The sequence below is a fragment of the Pleurodeles waltl genome, chromosome 11 (genome assembly GCF_031143425.1).
Source record: "Pleurodeles waltl isolate 20211129_DDA chromosome 11, aPleWal1.hap1.20221129, whole genome shotgun sequence".
Taxonomy (NCBI): Eukaryota; Metazoa; Chordata; class Amphibia; order Caudata; family Salamandridae; genus Pleurodeles; species Pleurodeles waltl.
The window spans coordinates 489,321,456-489,345,785 of record NC_090450.1 but is presented as its reverse complement, the minus strand read 5'-3'; positions in this window follow the sequence as shown (position 1 = coordinate 489,345,785).

Genomic DNA, 24,330 nt, shown 5'->3' with positions numbered 1-24,330 from the left:
CCCATTTATAACAGTGGCATTCAAGACCAACACCCTGACAGAGGTGCTTCAACCGGAAGCTAACCCTTCAAACCCCCTACTCCTATTCAGTAAAGTTTCCACAAATGTTCTGCCTTTGGCCTGGCCTAAGCCCTGCACTCATTGCCCTGCTCCTGAGGACCCAGCTTTTCTCACCCATCACTCTACCCCTGAGAGTCTAGTTGTCCAGGTCTCCACTGCTAAGGTTAACCCTGACACCTTCCTACCACTTGATAGGCAATTCAAGGGTCTCAACACCTTTGTCAAGAGGATGTTCTCCTTCACCAGCCTAGCATTGAGATCAGTGAACCACAAGTTCCTCTTGGGCTGATACACCCTTCTGTTTTGGGACCCGGTTGCGCAAGTGCTGCCCATGGTCTAAGAGGATCCCCAAGCTACACTGTCACATACTATCTCAGATGGCCGAGATGCAGCAAAGTTTACTGTTCACTTGACACGACCGACTCGCTCAACAGAGTAGTTGTGTTGTCAGTGGCACTTAGACGCCACACCCGCCTGAGATTCACTTTTCAGGCTTCCCTTATGGACATGTACTTTGATGGCACTAGTCTTTTTGGCGATAAGGTGGTCTTGGTGCTTGAATGCTTTTAGGACAGCAGGGACACTGCCTGCTCTCTCAGACTCCCGATGGCTCCACGCCAGCCTCAGCCTGCATTTCACCCCATCTGTGGCTAAGGTAGGGGCTACCAGCCATGCCCATTTCCACCAAGGCCAACAGGCTATTCAGTCCTTTTGTGACTGCGGATATGGCTCCCAGAAATCCTGTGAGACAACGTGCCTGAAGATGGCCCAATGCACACACCGCCAGCAACTGCAGCCTTCAAATCCCTTTAGTGTGTCCTCCTAACAGCATGGCAACAAGCTAGTGGCAGGGTGTGCCATCACCTGCCCACTGGCAATCCATAACATTGAGCAAGTGGGTTCTTCAGACTGTTCAGGCGTGTTACTCCATCCCCTCCCTTGAAACCCTGCCACTCATGCCACCATCCTTCAACCAGCTAATGGAGGATCACTGCTCCCTGCTTCGTCAGGACGTGTAGTCTATTTTGGCCAAAGTAGCCATTGAGAGGGTGCTGACATCAGAATTAGATTGTGGTTGCTATTCTCACTACTTTCTGATGCCCAAAAAAGATGGAGGCTATCATCCTATCCTAGACCTGAGCCTTCTCAACACCTTTCTGAACATGAACTCAAAATGCTCATGTTGGCTCAGGTTCTTTCTGCTCTGGAGACTGGATGGTAGCGTTGAACTTGCATATTCCAGTCCTGCTTGCACCTAGTTGCTACCAACAGTTCACCGTGGGTCAAAAGCATTTTCCATCCCAGTCCTTACTTTTGGCCAAACCAGAGCCACTTGAGCATTCACCAAGGTGATAGTGGTGTTTGCAGCACATCTGCGGAGGTCAGGGATTCCATTCCTTCCCCATCTTGATTGGCTGTTGAAGGCAACCTTGCTCCAAGCAGTCGTCTCCCACCTTGTCTTCTCCCACCTCCAGACTACGGCAGACCTCCTGCACTCAAAGGAGGTTCACTATAAATCTGCCAAAGTCACACCTGCCTCCCTGTTAGAAGCTCAGTTTCATTGGAGCTATTGTAAATACAGTAGAGTTTCAGGCCAATCCTTTGGAACTGCAGGCCCAAAATATTCAGGGTATGAAATCGATGTTTCAGCCTCTATCCTGGATTTTGGTGACACTGAATCTGAGGCTACTCTCTGTCATAGTGTGTATGAAACACAATAGCATCCTTAAACAGTCACTATTTATGTACATATACTGTATACCATAGCGCACTTTCTTCTCACTTACCTCTCTTTCAGTGCGCCATAGCGTTGTTTGGAAGCACCTTTTCATCCTTGAATGCCTTAAAGCAAATGACTTTTTTTTTTCCTTCTCTGATTTTTATGATGTAAACTGAATAAAACCAAGTTGTTTCTAGGAAAACACATAATTGTTTCCTTTAATATTGTATTACCAAGGTCCCAGGGTTAATGGGTTGCCCCTTGTTCTTTAAATACAAGTCTTTTGGTACTGGATTCGGCACAGAGAGTTTGTTAACCAGAACTTCGAAGTCTGAGCATGGTTCTCCAATCAGGCTACCCTTTAAGGTGGATCTACTGTCGTACCAACAGGGCAGAGTCCTGCAACCGAAACTGTGCATGTTCGGCCTTCATGCCTGAAGATTGAGCAGCAGCAGCTGACAGCCTTTGATATTCACCCAGAAGTCTGATATTATCCTGTCAGCCAGTTGTTCCTCAGCTAAGATCATATAGGCCTTCCGGTGACACAGATTTGTGGTATGTGCCACCTCCAAACAGGTCAATCTCCTTTCTGCACCTTTATGAGAGGTTCTGTTGTTTATTCTTTTTTAGCCTCGTAAGGCTTTGCTTTGTGCACTGCTAAAGGTTTTGTTTCAGCCATTTTAGCTTTTTTGCAGTTGCCGGATCAACCCTCTTTGTTCAAGGCAAGTTGTGACTCAGTTCTTGAAAGGCCTTCAACATCTGTTTTTGGCAAAACCCTTTATCATGCCCTAACAGTACCTGGACCTAACAGGACGTGAATCTGGTCCTAATATTCCTGATGTGTTTGTCATTCGAGTTAATCCATAACTGTCCACTCCATCTCTTGAGCATCAAAAAACTTTTCCTCTTGGCTAAAACATCGGACATGGGGGGTCAGTGAACAGCAAGCACTATCTGTCTACCTTCCTTACACATCTTTTTTCCCTAGACAAACTAGTCCTGACAACGCGTTTAATATAAGTACAAGGCAGCAGGTTATATCTCCATGCACCTAACCCCTATCACCTAACATGTCATAGAAATTCAGTAAGAATCAACAAGTTGCTAACGTGTGCACTCGTTCTGACACCTGCTGCTAAGGTGCAATCCTAAAGGGAACTATAAACAAATGATTACAGACGGTGCACCACCCTAAACAAATACAAAGTTCAATTCATAGTATGAATCCATTCTGAATCTTCTCTTTATCCTTCTTTTTCTTTTTGGAAATAAAACATATTTTTGACGGAAATAGCCAGCGTGTTTCGTCCATACAACAGGACTTCTTCAAGGCTGTAGTACAATAAATATAGATTGCTTACAGTACAAACATAAAAATAGATACAGACTTAAAGCAATATATATATATATATATATATATATATATATATATATATATATATACACTCACAATTAAAACACCATATAAATAATCTACACATTGCCTAATTAGAAATACAGAGAAGACAAGAGAAGCAAAAAAAGAGACAAACATAACTGCAAACATAGGAATAAATACAAACAACAAAAAAGACCCTTATAAAATAATATATTTACATGAAAATTGTTGTACCCAACAACAATCTTCAGCATAAACCACGGTGTTAATATATAATACCTCCATAAACAATATTTTAATTGTCCCCAACCAAATAACAAAATATGATAACAAATCTTATGTAATTTATTCCAACTAGTATGTTGCAAAAAGTCAACAAATATATTTTTTTAAGAACAAAGGGAAAAATATTTACAAAACAATTCATGAGATATACACACAATCGTATGCATCAATATGTAAAGAATAAAACATACCCTTTAATTCAGTTTCTATAGATAAGCCATATCCAGGAGATGTTCGTTATTCTGAACAAAGCATTGAGTGCACTTTATATTAGAACCTAATTGAGAATAAAAATGTATATTATATCCTGAAGTTACCTTTATAAGTATAAACATAACATTTTCAAAAGAGAAAGCTCAATGTTGTCAATAGGACCATATTCCATTTCTTTTTAGCTAAATTTTTTAAGGAGACCATCAATCTCAACACATTGACAAAAATAAAATCAATACAATACAATCAACAGCAAAAATCCGTTCTTCTGGATTTATACGGCGGCCATCTTGAAAGAGTGAAAAGCATAGCTTACCGCCGAGAGGAATGCCACCCCAATAATAGAAAACCAAAATACCAAAAATCAGCAAACTCCTTTGTATATATTTAAAGTCACAAGCAGTAATACAAATCAACGCTACTGTAGAATTCCGGTCCATAACGAACCAAGACCGGCCAATATATAGAGTGGCAAAGTCCCACGCTGCTGGGCCCAATATATGGACAGATAAACAAGAATAGTTGATACAGGTCTTGTCAAGATGAAGTAAAAACCCACAGGTAGTTAACTTTTTATTATCTCCGGCAAAAAGAAATATATAGCGGCCATCTTGAAGTGGAATCTTATAGTTAAATCTCTGGTTAAACCCATCATGCATGCCAGAAAGTATCTGAACCAAATCCATTGTTGAAAAATCCAACAAAAGCCCCCCAATATAATAAATTGCCTGCAAACCTATTCACATCCTCTTACCTTTTCTCATGCTGACATCAGCCTTGTAACCGATCTCCATTGCCCACGTAAACCGGAAATGTAAAAAGAACCCGAAAGGCCAAACGGGCCTGAATTTAATGGTCCCGTCTGCCTAGAAACCCACAGTGCACAGTCAACAAAGTGAAGTCCATAATGGAACAAGTGCTACACATAGGTGCATCAGTACTCTAAAGAATGGTGGCCATCTTGAAAGGGTAACCAGTGAGTAAAAACTTTGGCATATACGACAAGGGATACCCAAAGCCTTATTATATTAACAGGTTCACAATACTTAAAAGGTCAAAGGGTGCCATAAAATATAATCAGATCCACAAGCAATGCCCAAAAAAATATTTTAGCACTGTATTCCACATCGATCCATAATTGCTTACAATAAACGTATAACCAGTATGAACCGGCCCCTCAAAACAGAATTTCTACCGCGGCCATCTTGGAACAAGATCTAAATATTAGACATTATATTATGCCAAAATTGTCCAAATTTGGTTTATGACAAGATGACTATAGCGACCATCTTAGAATTGAATCTGATTATTCAATATGTTGTCATATATCCGGTCTGTTGCAGGATATCCACAGCAGCCATCTTAGAACAGGATCTAAATATTCAATACTATATTAAACGAATACTATCCAAATTAGGTTTCTGAGAACGCATGCATCATTTTTACTTAAGATCCCCACACCCTTTCATGTAAGCCGGAGCATCACACGACCCACCTTCTTTGCTCTGCTTAATCCTTCTGAGGAAGGGGAGAGACTTCACGGTTTGGGCCCAAAAAGAGCATTGTCATTCTACATTGATCGAACAAAAGAGTTCTTCTGGGTTGATGATCAACTCTTCATTGGTGTTGGGGCCAAGAAAAAAAAAGGCAGTGTAGAAACAGACCATCTCTTGGTCAGTAGTGCTCTGCATAAAGATCTGCAATGCCTTCGCTGAGAAACAACACCCTGTGGTCTTGGATCTTTAGTCTTCAAGAGCCAAGGCTATGATCGCTGCTTTAGCTCGCTGAGTGCTTGTCCTAGGCATCTGTCAGGCAGCGACACAGGCATTGTTACATATGCTCAGGAAACATTATTGTCTAGATGGTCAGATCTGTTGTGATGGGCACTTTGCCAGTTCGGTCATGCAGGACATTCTGGTTTAAGGTTTCTTGGGTATCTATTCTAAGGTAAGGAATCTGTAGCCAGAAGTCTATCAGATGAACAAGTTACTTACGTTCAGTAACACCTTATCTGCTTTCCAGCAGCAGATTCCTTTCCGAACCTCTGGTTCTCCCTGTACTGCAAACTGTTTTAGTAGGGTCATCCTTCTGAGGGTCTTGCCAATCAACACCAGTATGTCAGCAGTCTTCTTGGCTCCACTCTTCCGGTGTGGAAAGTGGTGGAAAGAAACCGACGTCTGTGCACTGGGGTGGTGCCAAATAATGCCACCTAGTGGTGCGTAGAGGTACTGCTAAAAAAAATGTCCAGATCTGGTCTAATATTTAAAGGTAAAGAATTCACGACTGCATAGAGTCTGTACCAGATAAGATGTTACTGAAGATAAATAACTTCTTCTTTTAGTCCTCTGGAGCAAAAATAATTGTGTTTGCTAATGGCATGTTAAATGCATTCATTGGTTTTACCTGCACTGTGATCCATATTGGTTTTGTCGAAATGGCTCTGGAAAACCTTTGAAAGACAGAGGGAGTCAGTTGATTTTTGACCAATAAGTGGCTAATTCCTGTAGTGGAGAAATAATACACAGTGAACCCCACCTCCAACCACCACAATCAGCAAGAAGAGAAAATAACTTGAAAGGATGTTGTAGGGAGTTAAAAGGCAAAGGCCACAGAGCTGATTCTGGCCTCCTTTATAGGCACTAAAACACTTGGGCACTTCGAAAGCCAAAACAAATCCTTTTACTGTAAAATTAGCACCTTCCAGATTGACCAGAACAAATGTCACTTAGTCAAACTTTGCTTCATCAATGCCATCAGTGATGCCCCCTCGTCAATGGAGAAGTGACCATTCACAACTTTGGCAATGAGGGATGAATTGCTGATGGCTTTGAAAACAATAGAATATGCTCTTTACAGGACCTTCTTAGGCAGTGACCCCACCATATCAACAACCATCCAGGAAAAGGCAGAACCGTGTAGATTGCAGTTTCTTATGATGCACACGACATGGGCAAGCTAAGTTATGCCAAAGAGGTGTGCTCATTTGCTAGAAGAAGTATTTTTTTGAAGGAGAAGAACGTCAGGAAGAAATGTAAAAGAAGAGATCGCATTTATAACAATATTCAGGAAGAAACACAAGAAGAGAGTCATTTTGACTTGATCATCTCCTTCCTACAAGTGGACAAAGAAATTCAGTGTTGTTAACTGGAAGAAGAAAAGGCATAATAAAATTGTTAGCAACATTTGCTGCTGTATGGTACAGATGTCTACATTCAGGACTAAATTACTCACTAGACCTGTAAACCTCTAGATTTCCTGGTTTCCAAGATATAGTGAGGGTCTGATAAAAACACCTTTCTCCTACATGTCACACCTTTAGGATCATATTCTGCCATTCTCTCAACAGAGCCTCAAGGAAGTGCACCAACACCTGCACCTCCTCTATCTTCACCTACTTAAAGAAAGAGGCCAAAGATTTTGACCTACATTCTACAGACCCGTGCAAAAATGTTTGAAGAAGACTTTAAAGAAGAGTGCGTCCATCCGCAAAGAAAAGGTACCTGTTTTGTAACCTTGTAGAATGTATCTGTAAGGGACGTGAAGGGTCCAAACCTCTGCATAACTGGTTAATTAAATTTGCAAGCACAAAATTGCAAGTCAGATTTGAATTTCTGGAGAGATGTTTTTAGTTGATGAAAAGCTGAGATTGTTCTTTTCCTGCCATCCTGAAATTCACAATTTCAGCCAAATTTGCAAGCAGCACAAAAATATTCAGAGAGAAGCTTAGCCACAATGATTGTTATGTGCTAGAGAGAAGTGTTGAGAAGTGGACTAAAGCATGAAAAAAATACTCCAGAAAAGGAGAGTATTCCAAGGCATTGAAAGTCTCTGAAAAGTCTGAAGCTCATATTTTTGGCAAAATGCACAATTTCGACGAGCTCACATCAAAATACACACAATGTGCTACTGAAATCTAGTTTAAGAGAGAGAGAATGAATGATGAAAGACACAAGATGATCATTTGTTGAACATAAAAAATGGTTAAATAGTGACAGAGCTTGCATATTTACAACAGGCATGAGCATAGAAAAAGACTTTTAAGAAACTTGTACTTTGTGGGTGGGCGTTGGACATGGCCAGGGCCTGCTTCCAACCACATTTCTCCAGTGTGGGTGGGTGCATCTGCCCAGTGCTTAATTTGTAAATAAAAACGTGCTGGTGCTCAAAGCTCTCCTCGTAAACACACGTCTGCTGCAATTAAATGTGGGAACACGGAAGACTGAGGCAGCCTAATCCTGAAGCCGTCTCTGGCCTCTTCAAACCATTTAAAGACACTCCCTGCCCCTTCAGCTAACTATTGCATCTGCTTTCTCCCTCTCTGACTTATATTCGTTTTTCTCTTCCTCCATCGTTCCCATATGTGTCTTTTGTTCACAGGAAATGCTTGAGGAAGAAAAATAAGTGCCGGCCCTCAAAAATAAGAGCCGGTGCTCAGCACGAGAAACAGCAAGCCCAAATTAAGCACTGCATCTGGCCCTTACTGCACATGAAAAAAGGCTGTGCACATTGCAGACAGGATGCATGGGTTGTTTGGCCTCGGGCCTGGCCCCAGGCAAGGATCTGCATCCGACTGGCAGGATGCATGGACACCTGCATCCCACTCCACAGCTTCTCTCTGCATACTACTTGTCTAAAAAACATATATATTGCCATATCATCATGATTTATATAGAGAGACTCAAAATTATACAGAAAAAAAGTATAGAACAAGAAAAGTAAATTTAAATAAATATATGTAACTGTAAGCTTTTTTAGAATAAGACTGCGTTATTTCATGTTGGTAGGAAAATAAAAAGGGCAGTAAACGGTATTCAGCAAAAAGCTGATGGTCCTTTTTAAAAAAAAATATATATATATCTGTTTATTGCTTTTTATCACAGAACAGTCCGGATATACATCCAGGCACTATATTAGTATACACATAATTGTACCAGAATAAGTTTAAACAACCTATAGTAAATAGAGTACTTTTAGCCAACGAACCAAAAGAAAGAGGAAAGGAAAGTATAAAGTTATACGGTAGTGAGGTATAGTAACTGCTCGTGAGAGATCACACAAGGAAAGGGGGTAGAGATCTCCTTGCCGGGAGGAACCGCCCAAGGCAGGGGTTGGGGTGGGGGGAGGTTGGGAGGTCGGGGGGGCACGCCATATCCCCGGTGCAGACAGCTTGCCATGCACTCTTCTACGCAGGGTGTAGCGCAATGTGGTGTCCCTGCCACCCTTTAATGTATTTCTCACTTCCGAGGCCTATCGCGTTATTATTGTTGTCCTGCACAGGACTCGTGAAGCAACCCCTGTGTGTAACTTCAGGGAGCAGCTAGGGTTCTTTCAATTTACTTTACACTTTCACCATAATGCCCCTGTCCCAAGTGCCTGCGTGTCATGTGTGACCAAGTCAGTGGAGGCCTCAAGGTGGCAGAGTGTCATCTTTATTCTCTAATCGGATAATGAGGGAGCCCCATGTATCCACCCCTTTAATTAAAACCCCTCTGTCTTGGAGGGAGTGCAATACCTGTGCCTCCGCCCTTGTCCAACGCAGTAGGTCCTTCGCCCATTGGTGTTCATTCAGCACACTCGGAGCCTTCCAGGACATTGCAAGGAGGCACTTGAATAACACGAACGCCAAATCTATGCATCTGTGTACCTGTTTCCCCCCTCTGGATCGTGGTCAGATCCCTAGTAAGCAAGATTCAGGTGTGGGGGATATAGGGTGACCCACCCAATCAGCCGTCAGTGAGGTTATGTCCTGCCACGCCCTCAACACTGGGGGACATTCCCATGTCATGTGATAGAAAGTGGCGTCTGAGGCACCACATCTCGGACACTCCTGGTCAGCCTGCGGGAACATGCGACGGAGCCTATGCGGAGATAGGTATGTTTGGTGTAGGTAATTGAACTGTGTGTATCTGAATCGAGGGTTGCGCGAAACTTCATGCGTTGAGGTGAGCGCCACGCTCCATGATCGCTGTGTCAATGGCGCAGTCAATACCCCATCCCATTTAGCCTTTGCCTGGACTTATATGTGCTCTAGGTATGCTAGCAAGGTTCTGTATATCCTTGATATACTGAGTTTTGTGTCCAAGCAGTCTAGTAAGTCATGTAGGATAGGGGCTGTCTGGGGTTTGTGGTCTCTGCATTTCCAAATGGAATGTACTAGCTGGCGCAGCGCGCCATATGCTATAAACCAACCTTGCCCCAGACCATGTGCACTTGCCAATGCCGCGTAAGGCAAGAAGTGCCCCTCCTCAAATATGTCCCCTATTGTCTGTATGCCTTTTGCGGGCCACGCCGTCAATCTGTGTCTTCCGACCACCGCCCCAATATTCGGTGTGGACAACAGAGGTATCCTGGGAGAATACTGCGTGGGCCGGGTCCCCAATGACACATATCGGTTCCAAGCCCAGCGAGCCACATCCAGTAGGTTAGTGCGTGAGTGCAGCGGGCCATTGTGGGCAAGTAGCCATCGTAGCACATTAGTGTGTCCCAAGGTGTTAGGTACCATTTGCGCCTCTGAGCCATGGGGGTCCTGTAGCCAGTGCACCACCCACTGGATCTGCGCAGCTGCATAGTACAGCTCATAGTGCAGAGCGCCCAGAACGCCCTGCGTCAGCGGCTGATATATTTTAGTTAGCGCTACACGTCGACGACCATTGCCCCACACCAAGTCAGTCAGCAAGCTGGTGAGGACTCCGAAGAAAGATCGGGGGAGTATCAGAGGTAGTGCACAAAAATAATACAGTAGCCGCAGGAGTATGATCATCTTTGCGATCGCCACTCTGCCCAGCGGTGATAACGGGAGAGAGCACCAAAATGGTAGAGAGCCCCTAACAGACCTAATCACGCGCCTCAAATTGTCCTCTTTAAGATTAGTTGCTTCATGGTATATATTCACCCTAAGGTATTTGAAAGTGGTATAGCACCACGACAAAGCACAGGCCAAGATGGTTGGGCGTTGAGGTTCCGGAATCGCTCTCATCGGGAATAGACAAGACTTTGACCAGTTTACCCTCAATACAGAGAGATCCCCGAACATGTCCAACAGTCTAAGCAGGTCTGACCGGGACACAGTGTAGTTACGCAAGTATATCAATGCGTCATCTGCGTATAGAGAGACAATGCAATATGAATCTCCATCCTGTATGCCCCAGTCCATAGCCTTTGTTTGCAGCCGCGCAGCCAGGGGTTCAATTGCCAGTGCAAACAGTATCGGCGATAGAGGGCAGCCCCGTCTTGTGCCCCTTTCAATATTAAACCCATCGTATATGAGACCCCCCGTTTTAACCCTTGCCGTCGGGCCAGAGTACAGAACCTTTATCCACTTAATGAGTGTTCTAACAAACCCCATGCGGCTCAGTGACTCCATCAAAAAGGGCCAGCCTAGTGTATCAAATGCTTTCTCAATATCTAATGATACCGCTACCCATTTGAAATCCAACTCTGGGGCGGCCGCCATAACCCTCAGTAAGCAACGTATATTAATGAAGGTGTTGTGGCCAGGTATAAAGCCAGATTGGTCTGCGTGTATCATCAACGGGAGTAGGCAGTTAGCTAACACCTTCCCCAATAATTTGCAATCCGAGTTCAGCAGAGAGAAAGGGCGATACGACTGGACGTCTAGTGGGTCACGACCCGGTTTAGGAAGTACCACTATTACCGCCTCCCGATGCGACTTCAGAAGTCGGCCCACCTCGAAGGCCTCTGTCATCATGTCCAGATATGGCGTGAGTGTTTGTGAAGAGAATGTATTATAGTACTCCACAGGCAGGCCATCGCTGCCCGGAGCTTTATTATGGGCTAATTGACTTAGGGCTTGCTGAATGTCTTCTAGGTCAATTTGTTTCTCCAGCTCCTGTACCTGCATTGCATTGAGGCGATTCAGTTGGAGCCCATCAAAGAAATCCTCCATCTGTTCTGATGGAGGGGAGTGGACATGCCTGGTATAGAGCACTATAATATCCTTTGAAGGCTTAGTTGATTTCTGATTGAGTGTTGACTATGACTCCCGAGTGAAGCCGAATAGCCCCTATGGGAGTGTGCTGCTGCTGCCCTTCAATAGTCAGGCCAGCAGTCTGCCAGAGCGGTCTCTCTCAAAAGTGCGCGCGAGCGACATAATGGCAATAATCATACTGTCGCAAACGTGAGTCTACCTCAGTCCATTGCGTGCGTGCCGTGCCCAGATCCTCCTGCACCACTGTACCCATTGCGAGGCCACATTCCGCGGCCCGGAGCTCCCCTTCAGACTTCTGAAGATCCCGCATCAATGTACACCGCCCCCCCCGGCTACTGATATGCACAAACCCCACACCACCACCTTGTGCGCGTCCCATTCAGTAGCCCAGGAAGATGTTGTTCCACAATTGAGTGTGAAGTAAACTGTGATATGACCAGCTAGTTCTTTACCAAAAGGAGGGTCCAGTAGCAGGCTTGATTGTAATCGCCAGGAGGGGGATACGTGTGTGTATTTTACCCCATTGAATGGGTGCTATCAGGGGGCAATGGTCCAATATGGTTTTTGCCATATATGTGGCACTGGTAAAGGTGTGTGTCAGTTCGCGGGACCTGAGCAACAAGTCTATTCGAGTGTGGAGACAGTGGACCGGGGAAAAAAAGGAATACTCCCTGTCCAATGGGGGTAAGTGCCTCCACACATCATTGAGCCTTCACTCGGACAACCAAGACTGCAGCATTTGGGAGGTCTTCCTGCTAGGCGCGCCCATAAGAGGGGGGTGAGACCTGTCCATGTATATATGTGGTGCACAGTTCAGGTCCCCACCCCATATACTAGGTAGCGATGGATCCCTAATTAATTGTGTGGTGGTTGTTAAAATAAAATCCCCTTGTTTAACATTTGGCGCATATAATCCCACTATAACCAGTGGTCTCCCATCTAGGGACCCCTTGAGCTGGACATATCTACCCCCGTCATCTATTGTTTTGTGCGCCACAGTGTAGGGGACCCCTGTGGCTATCCACACCAGGACCCCCCTAGCAAATGCCGATGTCCCGGTGCCATACAGCAATCCCGACCATTTCCTGCCAACAGCCCTAAGGTCCGCTGAGGTGAGGTGTGTCTCTTGCAATATGGCTATGTGTATTTTGTGGCGTTTCATATATGCATGCACTCTGTGGCGCTTAGTAATGCCAGCCATGCCCCTCACGTTCCATGTTAAGATATTATAAGTAGTCATGTTAAGTGGCGTGAGGGGAAATGCGGCCAGTCATACGCTGCTGTGTGGCGAGACCAGGTCGACAAGCAATCCCAGTCACCCGGACCGGTGACGCCCCCACCCACGCCCCCAACCCGTCACCGAGCATGAAAAGAGTCACAGATAGAGAAAGAGTGTAGTGACAAAGAAAACGTACAGGGCTAAGCCCAACTCGGAACATTGTGGCACAACAGGTGCCAATCTGAACAACTGTTCGAACAGCTCCCTTTCGGAGACCCTTGTGTGTGTGGGGAGGCGTAGTCAGAAGAGATGCGTGAATCCCAAGCCGCGGCCCGCGGCAGCCAAATTGTGTCCCTGCGTTGGTCTTGGGTGCTCCAGTGCCCGCAAGGATTAAGGCAGCTCGATCTTCCCCGGGGGCACGAGTCCGCAGCACCACACGCGTGGACCCCTATCTTGCATGCAAGAGTACCATCCATCCTTGAGCGCAGCCCGGCGAGCAAGCGCCTGTACACCTCCTTCGATTACCTTGAGTCTCTGGCCAAAGAGTTTGCAACCTAGTCACAACAGTAGGTGACCTCAGATGTCGTCAGCCGCACGCGGGATGCAATCCGGGCCACGCAGCAGCAGGGAAGCGGGCGGGCGAGGACTACTCCGTGTTGAGCTCGAGTCAACTGTTTCAGTCTCCCGGTGACTAGAGGACTGTGCCCCCACTAACAGGCTAGCCTCTTTCAGAGCTTGTGCCTGATCCTCTGCCACTTGTGACCTTGACGAGCACTGGTACGAGGAGCAGACCGACCCTCCTGTCTGGTATTTTCATTGGTTGGGTCTACCAGGCCCTTGGCGTACAGCCATGTCCAGGCGTCCTCCGGAGTCGGGAACATAAGAGTTTTCTCTCCATCAATCACACGGAGGCGAGCCGGAAATAGAAGTGAGTAGGTAATGTTACATTCGCTGAGTAACTGTTTAACTTTCACATACAATGCACGTTTACGCTGCACCTCCCCAGTATAATCAGGGTACGCGGTAATGACACTATTGTCCATTCGGATGGGGCCTAGAGATCGGAAGCACTGAAGGACCTGATCTATATCGCGGTAGTTGAGGAAACGTGCAATTAGAGGTCGAGGTGGAGCCCCTGGTCGCAGTGGTCTACCGGGCACCGATGTGCCCATTCTACCACCAGTGCAGAGGGCGCATCATGCATCAGGACTGTGTCTCACAGCCATTGTTCCAAAAACACCTCGGCTTTAGGTGTCTGCACGTTCCCGGGAATCACAGGAATCTGACATTGTTGCGTCTCGAGCGACCCTCTGAATCTTCAGCCCTACGCTGCAGCTGAGTGATTTCCTCCTCCATCCGTTGAATTTGAATTTTCATGGTGGTAATGTCTGGTTGGACTGTGCCGAGCATCGTCTCAGTATTGGTGACTATGCCAACTAATCTATGGTGATCTGTGTGGAGTAGATTGACCTCTAGTGCAACTGAGTCAATTTTCCCCTCCAGTGAGGTTTTAGTGTCCATCACTGCTTGTAGTAGCTTGTCGAATTGTAGGGAGTGGGCACGCAGTGTTTCTCTCACCTAAAGTAGGGTGGTAGCTTGGGCATCCGGAGCGCCCGTTGGGAGAGGGGCGTCCCCATCTGCATTGTGTTGTACTTTGGTTGGCTTCGGTTTAACCATGATTACTCGCTATGGTGATAGGCAATTAATCTATGCGTTGCTATTGTCTGCCGAGAGGCCAATCCTTGACCTAGGCCGCAGCGAGTTGTGTGCTGGTGGTCACCATGTGCCAGGGCCGAGCACTTGTTTTCAGCTTGTCACAGGATGTTCTCAGGATCTATGCACCCTGTGTCCTGGTTAAGCTGCTACCCTCTCTCAGGCCCGTTGCGCCGTGTGATCCCAGAGGAGGCCCCATGTGTGGCGCAGTACTTCTGTAGGACCTCTTGTGGCATATGGCAAGACCATCTGCTCACTGTGTGACGTGCAACTCGGCAATTAGCCACTGCGCCCCTGAATCCGCATGTGCAAGTTATAGTAGTGGCGCCGTTACTCACAGTTTCATGCCAATGTCAACACTCCTGGTCACAGGACCACCAAGAAGGGAGACGCTCCCTCATCGTAGCTGTTCACTGTGTGCCCCACTACCAGTGTCCAGTGCTTTTCGTTTGTGGCAGGGCGATCCTATGCAGTGCTTCCCTCCGGACTGGGCTTTCGGCTGGGTCCTCTTTCGCTTGTGCATGTCCTCTCTCACTCACCGAGGTGGTAGTGTGGCAGCTCAATCTCTCCGAAGTCTTCTCCGAGAGCGAGAGCAGCCGCCGGCCGCCAGGCCCACTGCCGGGGCACCAGCGCAGCCCGCCGCTCCTCCTGGGTCCCCAAGGGCCCGCGCACCAACGTCAGGCCCGGAACAGTCGCACCCCAGCGTGGATGCGTCCCTTGTTTCTTCTCGGGCCACCGGGCCCTTAATGATCCTTCGGTAGCAGCACCGCCGCCACCACACAGGCAGCCCCTCACACTCCGGGCTGCGTCTCGCTGCTCTGCCCAGGGCCTCCACGCACCCAGGCCCAGTCTCCGGGTCCACGTCCCATGGCAGCCAGCGCCCCGACTCCAGGCGCCCAGGCACCACCTGCGGTCCTGGGGGGCACCGTACAACCCAGATCTGGTGTCAGGACCACGCAGGATATTTGCCAAATGTTTATCGGGCCGCAAGCGGAGCTCTTACATTGCGACCGCTCCGGTCGCCATCTTGGCCACACTCCACGCTGATGGTCCTTAAAAGAAATATTTGGGGAAAGGGAAGTGATACAAGTCCCTCACCAGGCCCCCCACTGCAAAAAAAGTGATAGTGCAAAAACAAATCAGAGACATAAACAACAACAGTAAAAATGAATGCAGGCAAAACAAAATACCTTGATCTAAAAAAATAATTCCTAACAAAATAAAAAATAAGTGTGTTCAGGTTCCTTCATAGTGGTATCATGACCACCACTGGATGTCTCCTCACAAACCACCATTTTCACATATTGCAAACGTGGTACCATCATTGCAATTCCTTTGGTTCATGTCACCATGTGTATGTGCATTTTTAGATGCAAACACAGTTAGTGCAGGAAGATGCACAGGTTCAGTGGGCTGAGTGTGTCGGTGCCCTTGAAAACGTAAATTCCATACTTGGAATATGTATTCATAGGTGGTGCAAACTGCCATTTCCTAGTACCAGTCTAGACTATGAGAGGACATGGAGCATGACATTACAAAGAAGTTACCACCATCCAAATGCAAAAGATTTACCAGCAGATTGGTAGTTATGCCAGAGAAGATTAGTATCAGTAAAATCTTGGACTGCTTTTTCAGTGATCTTGCCAATAAATGGTAGGTGAGTGATGAGCTGGTAGTTGGTAAGATCGTCAGGGTGTCTAATGTAGGTATTCTTTAGGAGATAGAGGATATTTATTGTTGTGAGTTTCTGGGGTTGTGCCTTGAGTAAGGGATGCATTGACCGTGGTGAGTCGGGGGTGAGAGGGCTTTGATGAAGGATGATAAGACATCATCTTCATAAGAAATAGCCATGAGGAAGTTGAGTGTGTTGGCGAGATGTACGAGAGCTGGGGCTTTGAAGGCTTACCACTTTAGTATTCTGCAAATGCGATGGGCTTAAGACAAAAACCATTGCATTGTACCTTTCTGTGGACTGAGGAATAGATATGTGTGGCAGGGAGATGATGCAGTGCTTGATTGTCTTGAAACACTCTTCTTCCCTTGGGGACTTTATTGATGGTGTTAGTATAATACATTGCTTTGGCTGATGTGATGAACTGTTGTATTGCTTTCACTTAAACTGAGAGGACACCATCCCAAAAGAATTTAGCACTCTTAGTCTGAAAAATGAATTTATTAAGGCACTTTCCAAATATCAAAACAGGAACTTACCATTATATGAGAATAAGCATATAAATCAAGTACAGCAGAACATCTTTATATACAAGGATAAATGTATATACAAAAGAAATGTGTAATGCATCTTTAGAGGATGTATACATGAGCTAAATAATAAAGATTCAAAATACTTCACCAAAGTCATCATCCTCGCCAGCTCGACTGGAAAAGCCCTCTAGTAGTCAGGCAGGACACCCGCTGGGATCACAAGTAGATCCTGGGCAGCGCCTCTGTTCCACGGGCATGCTCATGTATGAGCACCTAGTCTCCCTATCTTTTATACCTTAAAACACCTCAAGAAGAGAGTTCTAGAACCTCCTCCCCCTGTTATGAAACTAATGTCTGGGTGTACTTTGTCTGTGTCGAAAACACCCATGGAAGCTGGCCAGGCTCCCATATTTGTTTTGAGACAGATTCGTACATTCCTCTGGTGGTAAACAGTCTCAGCCTTGTGAGCTCTTATCGAGTTCACATCCCACATAGTATGTTCCAGCACTATCTGACTTTATGCTGGTGAAGAGGCAAACAACTTCTGTGAGGAAAAACACCTGCGCTGCCCTGCAACTGCCACAGGACACAAAATGGAGTCACTCCAACAAGATGGAGTCAATGGTCAAAGGATGGTCAAGTCTACATAGCATCACAACTGTGTGTGTTGTGCGGATGGACTTTAGTATCATGAGATCTTCAGAACTTCTGTTTTTCTACCTTTTTCTTTCCTGACAGTGGGTGTATTGTTTAATGTCAGCAAGATCTTGTACTAGGGTGCTGAAGGATTTGACTTTTACTTGTGTGTTTTAATTAAACCATGGATGTTCACATCTTTTTCTTAAAGTGTTAAAGTTGTTTAGAATGGTGTTAGCACAGATGTGGAGTACCTAGGGTGAGAGATGAGTTTAAGCATTAGATTATCTACGGGAAAATCTTTGATGGTACTGAAGAATTTAAAGAATAAACAACAGCTCTCGAAATTAAGAAAATCTTTGTGTGTGTGTGTGTGTGTGTGTGTATGTTTGATGGCATGTTTGGTTGTAGATAATAATGCTCTGCATACTCCTTCCATGTAGTGTTGAGTCCAGAGTGGTGCCAAGCTGTTTTTCTTTGAAGACGTGCTCTGAGTCACGAGATCGAGTCACTCCGCCTCTCCGGGGCTATTGCGCATATGCATTGACTCCTTTGTTAGATTGTTTTTTTCCCCACCGTTATGTTTGGACGTGTGTGTGCCTCCGCTCTATCGACTCTCTTCAGTTCTCTTCTTCCAATCTTATCTTTTTTATTTTGATGATGTTGTTATCGTTCGCACTTCTCCCATCTTAGCCATCTCGTCGTTCTATTGGTTCGGGCACCAACCGACCGACCACCCTTCGGGCATCCAGTGCCCACTTCGGGCCTACCTTCCACATGGCTCCAGCACAGATGGGAATGGTTTTCTGATGGTATGGACTCCACTCTGATTCTGTCCTCATGTCACGCCAAGTTCCCGCACACCGACCGACACCTCGTGTGCACCCTCTGTCTCTCTCCAGACCATAGGGAGGCTGACTGCAATGCCTGCAAGTCGTTCCATTCCAAAAAGACCCTTCGGGATCGACATGCCCGTCGGCTGGAAATGGCCCAGAAGATACTGGACGACACCCCAGACATCCTCTGAGACGAACATGTTCAGGAGGAACCTGAGAAGGAAGCCTTTTCCATACAGGACAGCTCCGAGTCGGATGTCGAATTTGACATTGAGAGCCATAAGTTGACCTCTACCCAGCACATGAGTACTGTAGCCCCTGCTGTCCCACATAAGTCCTGCAGAAAGTCTTTCCAGCCCATTGTTGAAGTCACCGGTCTACCACTGACATCCGGCCATGATAAGCAACATTAATCTGCTTCGGCCATCCCACCTTAAGGCTCAGCGCCAAAAATGGCTGCCAAGATCAAAGCCATGTTGTCGGCATTGACCTCCACAACTGCAGACCAAGAGATCGTTTCAGTATTGATCCAAACCTCAGGACCGAGCTGATAGCCGAGAACCTGTTCTTTGGTGCTGACGAAGCTCCTGAAACCGAAGACCTTGGTGCAGAGGGCCTCGGAGCTGTAAACATCGGAAGCCAGAGACTGAAGAAAATGGACACTCATCAGCGCATGCTCCACATACAAGAGGGCACAAGTCTTATCATTGCCACTCCTTTCTCAGCTGCACTCCCTAAAAGGAAACTTTTCTTTCAAGAGGCTCTGGATGTTCCTGCCCCTTCTTATAAAAAAAACAAGGACAAGGCTACTAGCTCTCCATCCAGGCCTTTCCCTCCACCTCTTCCTCCTCTTCCTTCACCTCAACCCCCTTCCCCTCCAGATTCCCGCACATCACCCTTACAGGGGTATTCCACTCCTCAGGGTTTCCCGCTGTCTTACACTGGAGTTTTAGGGGGTCCTCAAGATGATTCTGACCCTTGGAATGCCTATGACCCTGATCCCATTCCTTTCAACAACCCTGACCTGTACCCCGCATGCCCCTCACCACCTGAGGACACTACTTCGTACCAACAGAGCAGCAGCGTTTCACAGCATGGACCTATTGGGCAGGACTCCCTGTTTAACACTCTAGCAACCACTCACAGAGAAACACAGAACCTCCCCATACGTCCTGGCATTCTTCGCCATGCTGAAGATATCTTTAAGGAGCCTTTCCACTCCTGGGTAATCACTCCAAAGGTGAACAAAAAGTACAAAGTGCCCCCTCTGGCCCGCTTTACATAGGGCACAGTACCAACCTGATTCTATCATGGGGACAGCAGCCTGTAAACGGGCTAATGATCAAGCCACTGGGGACTCTCACATCCTTGAGAAGGAGAATAAACAAATCAATGCTGCTGGGAACAGGGAAGCTGCCAAGGCCTCAAACCACTGGGGAATAACCAAGGGCCAGATGTAGCAAAGGTTTTTACCCATTCTGTGTCTATGGGAAAAAGTGTTCGTACATATGGCCCCAAATCTTAAGCCCTTTTGGCCCGGTATGACGAGGCCCATTGGGATGAGAAGGAGTAGATCTTCCAATTCCTTCCTGAGGAGCATCGCAAGAGAGGCCAACAGATTATTTCTGAGTGTCAGAGTATCTCCACCAACTCCAACAGGTGCGTCCTTGAAGCCACATCCACTGTGGCTCGCAGCATCAACACTAGCGTCCTTTTTAGATAGCATGTTTGGTTGCGTTGCTCAGGTTTTAAACCAGAGGTCTAGCAGTCAGTCCTCAATATGCCCTTTGAGAAAGAGCTCCTGTTTGGGCCGCAGGTAGACACCATGTTAAAGAAGCTCAAATAAAGTTCTTCAAACTACTACACAGAGGAGTTCCTTTCGCCGCCCTGGGTTCTGGAGGGTCATACAAGTCATCCATCTCAACAGTGTCTACCTCACACCTTAGCCTCAGTCCACCTACACCAGAGCCTTCTCCTGGGACTCCTACAGGGGGGTCTATAAATAAAAGGAGAGGCAAAACCACTGGTACACATGGATCCTCCTCCACTGCCAAGCAGTGACTACCTCCGTCTCCCCCCTATCATCCAACACCTCCAACAGACTCCAACAGTTCTACTCCACCGTGGACACTATCACCACAGACGAATGGGTCCTTGCCATTTTCTAACATGATTATTGTGTGGAGCTCATCACCACTCCTCCCAATATTCCCCCTCGCACTCACAGACTATTTCAGGAACACTCAACCCTTCTCAAAGAAGAGGTCCTTCTTCTCAAAGGAGCAATAGAGCCTGTTCCGCCACATCATCAATGTTAAGGAGTATTCTCTCTGTATTTCCTGATATATAAAAAGAACAGCTTTCTCAGACCTGTACTGGACCTCGGGCCTCTAAACAAATACATCCTTTTAGAACACTTCTACATGGTCACCCTTCAGAATGTCATCCTACTTCTACAGCAAGGAAACCATATGACAGCTCTAAATCTAAAGGATGCCTGTTTTCACATACCAATTCACTGTGCGCGTTGAAAGTATTTAAGGTTCGTCATTGGAGGCAAACATTACCAATTCAAGGTCCTTTCCTTCGGAGTCACTACCTCTCCCAGGATATTCACAAAGTGATTAGTAGTGGTTGCAGCACATCTGAGAAGGTAGAATGTTCACGTCATTCCCTACCTCGACGATTCATGAAAGGCTCATCAAGCCAGCATGTTACAACAGTGCCCACACCCGACACACTTGACAGTGGATCTTCTTCAGTCTGGACTTCACTCTCAACATTCCCAAATCTCACCTCCAACCCTGCAGATTCATCCTTATTTAGGGGCCATTCTGAACGCAGAGTTAGCGTTGCCATATCTCAGTCCAGCTCCTGTAGAACTTCCACACCCTTCTTCCTCAGTTTCAGGAAAACCATTCCTAAACGGTCAGGACCATTATGCATCTGTTGCGTTTGATGGCTTCTTGCATCGCCATAGTTCCCCATGCCAGACCTCACATGTGTCTCCTGCAGCAATGTTAGTGTTATCAGTGGTCTCCGTCACAGGATCACCTGGAAGATCTAGTGCTGTTAGAGGGCCAGACTCACCTTTCTCATCAGTGGTGGACTACCAACAACCTTTTGAAAGGGCGGCTTTTTCTAAACCATGTGCCTCAAGTCACACTGGCCACAGATGCATCACTGATGGGTTGGGGTGCTCACCTTCAAGAACTGACAGTGCAGGGTCTCTGGGATGCCAGCCACCAGTTCTACACATCAACTACCTGGAGCTTCAGGTGTTATTCCTAACACTGAAAGCTTTACTTCCTCATGTCTCACAAGGTTGTCTTAGTCTGCACGAACAACATGACAGCCATGTATGATTTACAAAAACAGACACAGTCCTCTCAACTCTCACAACTCTCTCAGACCATATGAAAATGGGCCCTTCACCACCACGTTCATCTGTTGGTGGAGTATCTGCCCGAAACAGACAACTTTGCAGACCTGCTTAGCAGGATGCAGCAACAAGTCCACAAGTGGGAACTCCACCCACAAATCCTTCACTCATACTTTGAAAGGTGGGGATTCCCCACATAAACCTTTCCGCCACAGCAGAAAATGCGAGATGCCCAAACTTTGCCTCCAGGTATCCACAACCTCTATCCAAGGGCAACCCTCTGTGGATGAGTTGGTCAAGAATATTTATCTATGCTTTTCCACTTCCCCCTCTCATGCCCTTTCCGATTCAGAGGATCAGGCAAACATCTCTCACCATGATCCTTGTAGCTCAAACTTAGGCCCTCCAGCCTTGGTTCACCACACTCCTGGATCTCTCACTAGTCCCACACGAGAAGCTCCCCAACAGGCACGGCCTTTTCACACAAAATCAAGGACAAATCAGGCATCCAGACCCCTAGTCACTGAACCTTGCAAATGGCCCCAGAGGCCATAGCATGTGGCTACCTAGGGTTGCCTACAGAATGTATGGACATTCTCAAGGAAACCCACAGACCCACTGCTAGAGTCTGTTATGCTGCAAAATGGAAACATTTTGTTTGCTACTGCCAACCCAAATGCATTGACCTGATGAAAACTACAGTACAAGAAAATGTCTATTTGCTCCACTACAGAAAGCAAATCTAGCCTACACTTCCATTCACCTACATCTTGCAGCTATAGCTTCATATTTACAGAACAGACAGCATATTTCCTTGTTCAGATGCTTTTATGGAAGGTCTTACACTTGTAATTCCCCCTAGGGTACTGTACCATTGTGAAACTTTAACATTGTGCTCACCAAATGAATGGGTCCCACTTTTGCACCACTTTATTCTTGTCACTTTAGTTCATCTCCTGGAAAGTGGCTTTCTTAGTCACCATCACAACACTCAGGTGTGTTAGGAAGCTCCAGTAACTAATCTTGGAAGAACCTTTCTTCCAGATTCATGAGGATAAGCTAGTCCTTTGCGCTAACCCTAAACTTCTACTTAAAGTGGTTTCTCAGTTTCACGCTAACCAGTCCATTTCTTCCAGCAACCTGACTCTTGCAGAAAGAGCCCTTCACACACTAGATGTTAAAAGGACACTCATTCCCCATTGGCAGAACTAAAGACTTTAGGAAAACCAAGCAACTCTTTGTAGCGTTATGTCCACCTCACAAAGGTAACCCAATATCCAAATCAGGCATAGCCAAATGGATAGTCAAATGCATACAGATTTGCTATCCTAAGGCCAAAAGAATTTTGCCTGTTTCTCTCAGAGCTTATTCTACTTGAAAGAAGGGAGCTACTATGGCTTTTCTTGGTAACATTCCTATAGCTGACATTTTCAAGGCAGCTACTTGGTCTACCCCACACACATTCACAAAACACTATTGTGTGGATGTTCTAGCACGCCAACAAGCTAACGTAGGTCAAGCACTGTTACACTTTTCCAGTCAACCGCAACTCTTACAGGCTGGCCACCGCTTTATAGATGGACTGCTTTACAGTCTATGCAGAGCATGTGTATCTCCAGCCACACGAGCCATCGAACGTGTATGTTACTTACCATGTAAGCATCTGTTTGTGGCATGTAGTGCTGTAGATTCATATGTGCCGACCCTCCTCCCCAGACACCTATGGCCGTTGCAGTTAATTCACCTCTGTATATATTTGTACATATGTATTTATACATTGCATGGACATCTAACAAAGGATTTGATGCCCATGTGCAATATCACTGAGAGGCGGAGTCACTCGATCTTGTGACTTGGAACACTTTGAAGAAAAACAACTTGCACCACTCTGGACCTAACACTGGATGGCAGAAGTATGCAGAGCATATACATCTACAGCAGTACATGCCACAAAAAATCCTTACAGGGCAAGTAATGCTATATATATATTTTTTTTTTCACTAAACATCCAAAGGTTACAGAGCTGTTATAGTTAGGTTCAGATTTTACACACACAAACCCATAGAAATTCAGCAGTTATAGTTAACTGAAGAAACTATAACTTGTGCCCTATGGTAACTATAACTCACACCCCGTCCATGCACAGTTTTCTCATTAATAATTTTATTGCAAATGTTGCAGTTATCAACGATGTCATAGAAGACTGATGTAATATATTGTAGATACTTTGCGGCACATTTTTATTTTCTTGAAATAACTATAAATGCTGAATTTCTATGGTTTTGTTTGTGTAAAATCATGACCTAAACCGTAATGTCCTTGTAACTTTTTTGTGTGAATTTCTAAGGTTTTTGTAATTCTATTTACCAACTATAATGTCCCTGTAAATTTCTAGAGTTTTTTTTACATAAATTAATATTTCATTGCCATACGGTATCTCAGCGCAGCCGTGCACGGCCTTTACATGTGAGCAGTGGGGTTTGGCCGCAGGGTCTGGCCTGCGGCCAGCTTTGGCAGCCATTCATCTGCATGGAGCTAGCTCTACGCTGAGGGTCTGTGAGTGGCTGTATGGGTGTGTGACTGGATGTGTGTGGGTCTGTAAGTGGGTGTGTCAGTGGCTGTGTGGGTCTGTGACTGGTTGCAGTAGTGTTTTTGTGGATCTGAGTGGGTTTGTGAGTGTTTGAGTAGGTGTGTGGCTCTGTGTGGGCCTTCGAGTGGGTGTGTGAGTGGTTTTG